Consider the following 5,940-nt stretch of genomic DNA (forward strand, 5'->3'; position numbering starts at 1 on the left):
GGAGACGGTTCAAACGGCAGCTCCGACCGTTGGGGCGTCCCTGGGTGACGGCCGGCGCCCGCCCGCCTCAGCGGTCCCGCCGGCCTTCGGCTCAGTGTAACTCCGGCGGGGGCGGGGGCGGGGGGTAAGGAATGGAACGACGACGAAGCGGAGCCCAGGGCGGGCTCCGGGACGCGGTGAGTCCCGCCGCCTCCGGGGATGTGCTCCAGGTGCTCGGTTTGTGGCGGTTTCTTAAAAGGCGGCTCTGCTGCCTCGAAACGGGCGGGGAAATGCGTCTCGTTACTTGGTAGGAGCGGTTGTCTTCGTGTATCCGGACTTGAAGCTACTCCTTCGAGTGACAAAAACGAGCTTTTGCCCCTCTCTAGCGTTTAAATGTGCGAGAGCTCCCGGCTGGAAGGGAGCTGGGCACCTTGATTGCTGGGAGGTTAAGTCTGCAGCCCTAGGAATTTAGAAGGTACTGCTCCGGTGGTTAAATCCCTAGCTCAGAGCGGAGCAAGGTTTGGTTCTCAGCACTAAATTTCCTATTTGGTCAGTCTGGAGCAATTCTACCAAAAATTCACGGGTTCCTGCGATGCTGCAGGTCGCAGATGACTCGCTGTGGTGAGTCTCCCGGGGCGTCGATGGAGGGTGAGTTCAGCCTGCGGAGCGAAGCCGGCTTGTCTGCTCATCTCTGGCAGAGTCCGACTGGCAGTTGATAGACACAACTGTCACGCAAGCGCTGGGAAGCCGTACGCTTGGCACCGTGCGCTACTATAAAATGTGAAGGAAAAGGAGCTACAGTTTAAAACTTAGTGTGGTGAGATAAACTGCAGACGTTGGTCTTAGCAACTAGTGAATACATTTTTTAAAGCTTGTTATAAATTTGTCTGGTTTTGTAGGGGTAGGAGGATATCTTACGAACGTTTCAGAAGCAAGTTGGGGTTAGTCATATTTGCGTAAATGTTAGTGGCAGCATTCGTTCAGTCATGAAAAGATCTGGAGTAGACCCAGAGGCCACAGTCCTGTTAACTGTAGTGCATAGGGTAAAGAATTCCTGTAGCCTTGCCAATTCCTGTTGATTCTGGGAGCTGCCTGCATGAAGCAGTTGGCAGGGGTAAGGCCTCTGAGGGGTGCTCAACAATTGTTCAGAGTTTTTATGCGAAAACCAAGTTTACTGTTTAACTAGGTCCTACAGAAATCCTGTGATGCGCTGAACAAATAATGTAGTTACCACAGATGCTCAAAAATCTACTGATATATAGCTACTCAGTCAGATCTCTTTGTTTTGTTCAAGTTTACAAATGATTACAGAGAAATTTTTTTTCTTAACTTTGAAAGTATTCCAGAAAAGCTCCTTTCATCTTTTGTGTGCTTTTCAGATTGTGAATAATTTGATGGTATCTGTAAAGCACTTTGCAGTTATTATGTATGAGGTACTAGGCTAGGTATGGGTGCTCTGAGAAACTGTTGGGGAATAATAAACTCTTGCTTTAGTAGGACACTAAAAATAATGCAGTCATACCACTTAACGCCTCTTAAGCATAAGATCTTTTTTTAGGTGCTTACAGTGCTTATAAAAAATATCATTGTGTTTTCTTATGCATATGAACAACAAAAGTCCCTGTTACTTCCTGTATAAGCATGCAGGGAGCTAATGTGCATTTGGGCAGCTATTGAGTTGGCAGATGTGGGGAAAATAGTAATTCTAATATTTAAAGGGGACAAGAAGTCACCTCAGGGTTTCTTCAAAAATGATTCAGTTAGATTTGCAGGTATATCTTGCATTCTATTCCAAGTGAGAGCAAGTGCTTTTAGGGAAGGGAATTTTAATATGGAAATTGCGGTGTTTATTTAACGCTTTATAGATCAGCGTGTTATATGAACCACACAGAATATGAGATTAAGCATTGTCTTTACTGTTAGAAAACCATGTGAGATTCTAAAACTAAGGATGATTATGCAGAAACTAAATTTCTGGAGATATTTTTTTGAAAGCAAGCTGGGAAGTGACTGAACTTCAAATTGGCCCTGAATGGATAGTGTAGAATCTTGCCTCGGACAGCAAACTCAGGATTCCCTGGGATCTTCTAGTTGAGCTATCTCCTCTGTAAGAAGGACATGAACAGCTGTGTTTGAGATGGCAATTCCATATAAAAAGTCTGTGTATTGCTAAACATATAAGTGAATTTGGCTGAGGATGTGAATTTGAACACACAGAGAAATTCAAGTAACATCAGGGAAGATGGTTTTGTAATGGTACCCCGTCCGTCCCCCTGCCCCCCGATCATTCCCTTTGTATTAAGGGGAGCAATAAATTTGCAGTTTACAGTAAGGAGATGTATAGTTGAAACATTGGCAGCAGATGGAAATTTAGGCTTGCATGGGGCTTTTCTTCGGTGGGTACTTGCAAAGTAATGTGAGTGGGATTTGACCAGAGAAAAATGCAGTGTTCATTAAAAAAAAGGCGTTTTTTTGTTATCTCCATTTTTGATTCAGAATGTGTTGCTTCTGCCTGAAAAATCAGAAATTGATATAATGTAGCTTCTGAAACTGATGATCAGCTTCTATAATACAGCAAAAAGGAACGTATTCAATATGAAATTCATGCCACTGCTGTGGTGTTTTTGATCGACTCTGCTGACTAGAATATGATTGACTTAATGGCCAAGAAAGACAGTAATTTAATGCCATGCGAGTATGGGGAAGTGATGATTATAAATTGGGCTAGAAATGGGAATTGGATTAAGTGAAAAATCAAATTAATTTAAACACTTGGGTGAGAACAGTTGACAGTGTTATCAGGAGAAACTAGCTAAACATAAATATAATCCACTATAATTATGCTCACCTACAGTAACTGCATAGTTGTCTCATTTTAATTTTTTAGCGTAAAGAAATTATCCTTCATATTTGTCATCCATCTAGGACTTTCACATGGTACTTGCCAGTGTGTTCTGTGCTCCAGGGACTTCAATTACTCCCGAACTGATTGCGGAGGGAGGGAAATCTTGTGTTTGAATTTTTGTATCTCACTTCTTTGGAGATAGTTAGAGGACCAGTGCCAAAAGCTGAAAATTACAGAGGTTTTCCTAACATATAATTAAATTTTTAGAAACCTGATTTTAAATTTTTTTATTTATTCTCCACAAATATTACTTGTTGTAATATAACCAACCACCACTATCACCCCAGTTTCTTGAATTATCTGGCAACTACACTTAGTAGTGAAAGACATAGGATCGTTGACATAGCAATTTCTAAGTTTTCACTTCTTTGTGTTCTGACTTAGATGTCCTTTTGACCACTTAGGAGGTAAAATGAGGTCTGATGTTGCTTCTGTCATTCTATGTGCTTACCCATTTGCAAGAATATGTGCTTGTAGATGGGATGCTTTTATTTTACAGGCTTTTATTAACTTGATTTCAGAGGAATTTTTGAAATTTTACTATCAAATTCCTATTACTGAAAATTAGTAAAGAGCAGATACTTTTCATAGTGTTTTGTAAACAATTTTTTAATTTATGTATTTTTTAAATTGTTGGTTCATGGGTGGGATTTGCCTCTGATTGAAGTTTCTCACTGTTTAAAGCCCAAAATTCAATTTGAGAAGAAACATGCTTAGAAGAGAATTTTTTAGAGGCATTCCTGCTGAGTGTGTGAAGAAATTCCAGGGAGCAGAGGCAACTCTGGGAGGTAGTTTCAAGAGAAGAAAATGAAGCAATGATGTTGGAGTTTGGCAGTTTAAACTGGGAGACCAGGAGAGCTTTGAAACTCCTGGTTCTGGGTATTCCCATGTGGACTAGCCATCCTGATTCTGAACCTGCTCTGACCTTTATAGAAGGGGAAATGTCTAATGTAGGCCAGAAAGGAGGTGCAGTGTGTTCTGGGCAGGTGCTAGTCTGTGTCCTAGGCCATAGTCTTGGAGATTTCCAGCCTGCATGGAGGAACTTTGCGCAATTGACTGCTGAGTAACCTGGCCAAGAGTGGGATTGGAAAAATATTTTGTCAAAGTTTTATCAGATTTGTATTTTAGTTGCACTTTTAACTATGGGAAAACTTGGATAGCTAGGATTTGACACTGAAGTCCCTTAACAGACTTTCTGTGGACCGGCAATGTTTGGCTTCCTTTCTTGAGAAGTTTTGCACACACAGAATAGCTGAATTAGAATACATTTTGTGCTTCACGCTGTCAGTGGACAGCTAAGTCACTCAAAGAGCAGATGCCCTGTGGGAACTGGGGTAGTACTGATGGGTCTTTATATACCTACGTACATTGTCAACTCTTCAAAATATGTCTCTCCATTGGCTTGAGAAATGAAAAGTGTCATTTCAAAAAATGACATTCCAGTAGTGAATGCCATGCAAATTCCATTCACACTCCTGCCAGTTTGAAGCTATTGACTTTGATATCAGCAGTCGGAGATTTCTCTGTGATGAGAAAACAACAAAATGTGTGAACAGTTCCGAGCAAAATAAATTGGAGGCTTCAGAACATCAGTAATACTTGAGAATGTATGATTTTTCTCTAAGTTAGGTGACTACTCTGAACAATTATGTAAATTGAGAATGTGTTCTGCCAAAATTTCTGTAGCAATATGCTGCAGCAATTTAGAAGAACTTTAATTGTAGAGAATGAGCTTTATAGGGGGATAAATATTGTAAATATTTTGATTCATCAGTACTTAAAGGTTATGGTTGTTCTGAAGAGTGTCTTTTTCTGCAACCATCTGTCTTTATTTTTCCTGACAAGAATGATATGTATAGTGGTGGTTTTTGACAGTATAGAAGATGTGATGTTCCAACCTAATTTACTGTTGTGTTTTTCCTGAATGCTGTGATTACTTTGGATGTATCTTAAAAATTTGTATTTTTTCCCCTGGTAGTCTAAACTTTAACATCTTCAATTTTTCTAACCCCTTGTGCCTCCAGAATAACCTTTCCTTCTATGCTTCAGTAAGAATATGCTTGAAAAAAATCCTCAGCATCATTAGTTTGGATGATAGAGGACTTTTGTTTTGAAGGTATCGTATCTAAAAGTGAGTGAGGTCAATTTCTGTAGTGTTGATAAATCTTAATTCTGTCCTGTATGTTTTTTTTTTTTTTTAAAGAAAATGAATGGTTAAATGAAAACAACATTGCTTAGATTAGTAACAAATAAGTGGACGTGAGCAAGCTTATGGCCTTATTATGTCTGAAACGTTTTCCATCAGGTTTCACTTCAGGTTAAATAAAGTAAAAGGGCTACTGCCTTTTATAAGCTAAATTGGGACTCTACCTGGCTTATCAAGACAGAACAGATAAAAACCTGTGGTTGAAGAAATGTCATCAGGATATGTGGAATGTATTCTTTCCAGGTTTATTTTTGAAATTCTCTAAAACTGCTATTAACATTTTTTTCCAACAGCTACATTTATAAGAAGAGAGTGGCTTTGCATAATATTTTTCCCTGGTCTAATACAGATTTTTAAATGATGTCTTTAAAGCAGTAATAGACCATCAAAAGGTTCCCCCTTTGAGGGGATATATCTTTTGTGTTTTTTCTCTTTTCTGTGTTATACTTAGTTTTGAAAGCCCCCTTTCAGTCAGTGACCTTTATTTTAGTTGCATAAAACAAAGAAAGAACTGAGGTGATGTTTTCAGAACAGAACTAGGACTTTGACTTAAGCAAACTGTGGCGATCAAAATAGAGATCTCAAGAGCTAAAGGCTGAACTGAAGCGTGGAACTTCTTTAATGGGGAGAACAGTACCTGTTTTATGGGTTTGGTATATTCCTTAGCTGAACTTCCTTTTTTTTTTTTCTTTTCTTTTTTTCTTCTTCTCCTTTAGTAGAAAGCTCAGGCAAACAAATACGAAGGGAACAGAAGTCCTTTCTGGCAGGGTCTTAGTGCATCAGGACTGCAGAGTGCACTGGAGGGTATGCCATACACTTGCTGCGCTGAGCTTCTCATCCTCGGTGAGGT

General features: G+C 39.9%; 1 pseudogene; it reads right to left on the reverse strand.

The window, feature by feature from the left end:
• The window catches only part of LOC104835445, a 3,990-nt pseudogene extending 3,061 nt beyond the window's left edge, over positions 1-929 (reverse strand).
• Positions 930-5,940: the final 5,011 nt, after the last annotated feature.

This window comes from Haliaeetus leucocephalus, unplaced genomic scaffold (genome assembly GCF_000737465.1).
Source record: "Haliaeetus leucocephalus isolate CR32 unplaced genomic scaffold, Haliaeetus_leucocephalus-4.0 Scaffold384, whole genome shotgun sequence".
NCBI lineage: Eukaryota > Metazoa > Chordata > Aves > Accipitriformes > Accipitridae > Haliaeetus > Haliaeetus leucocephalus.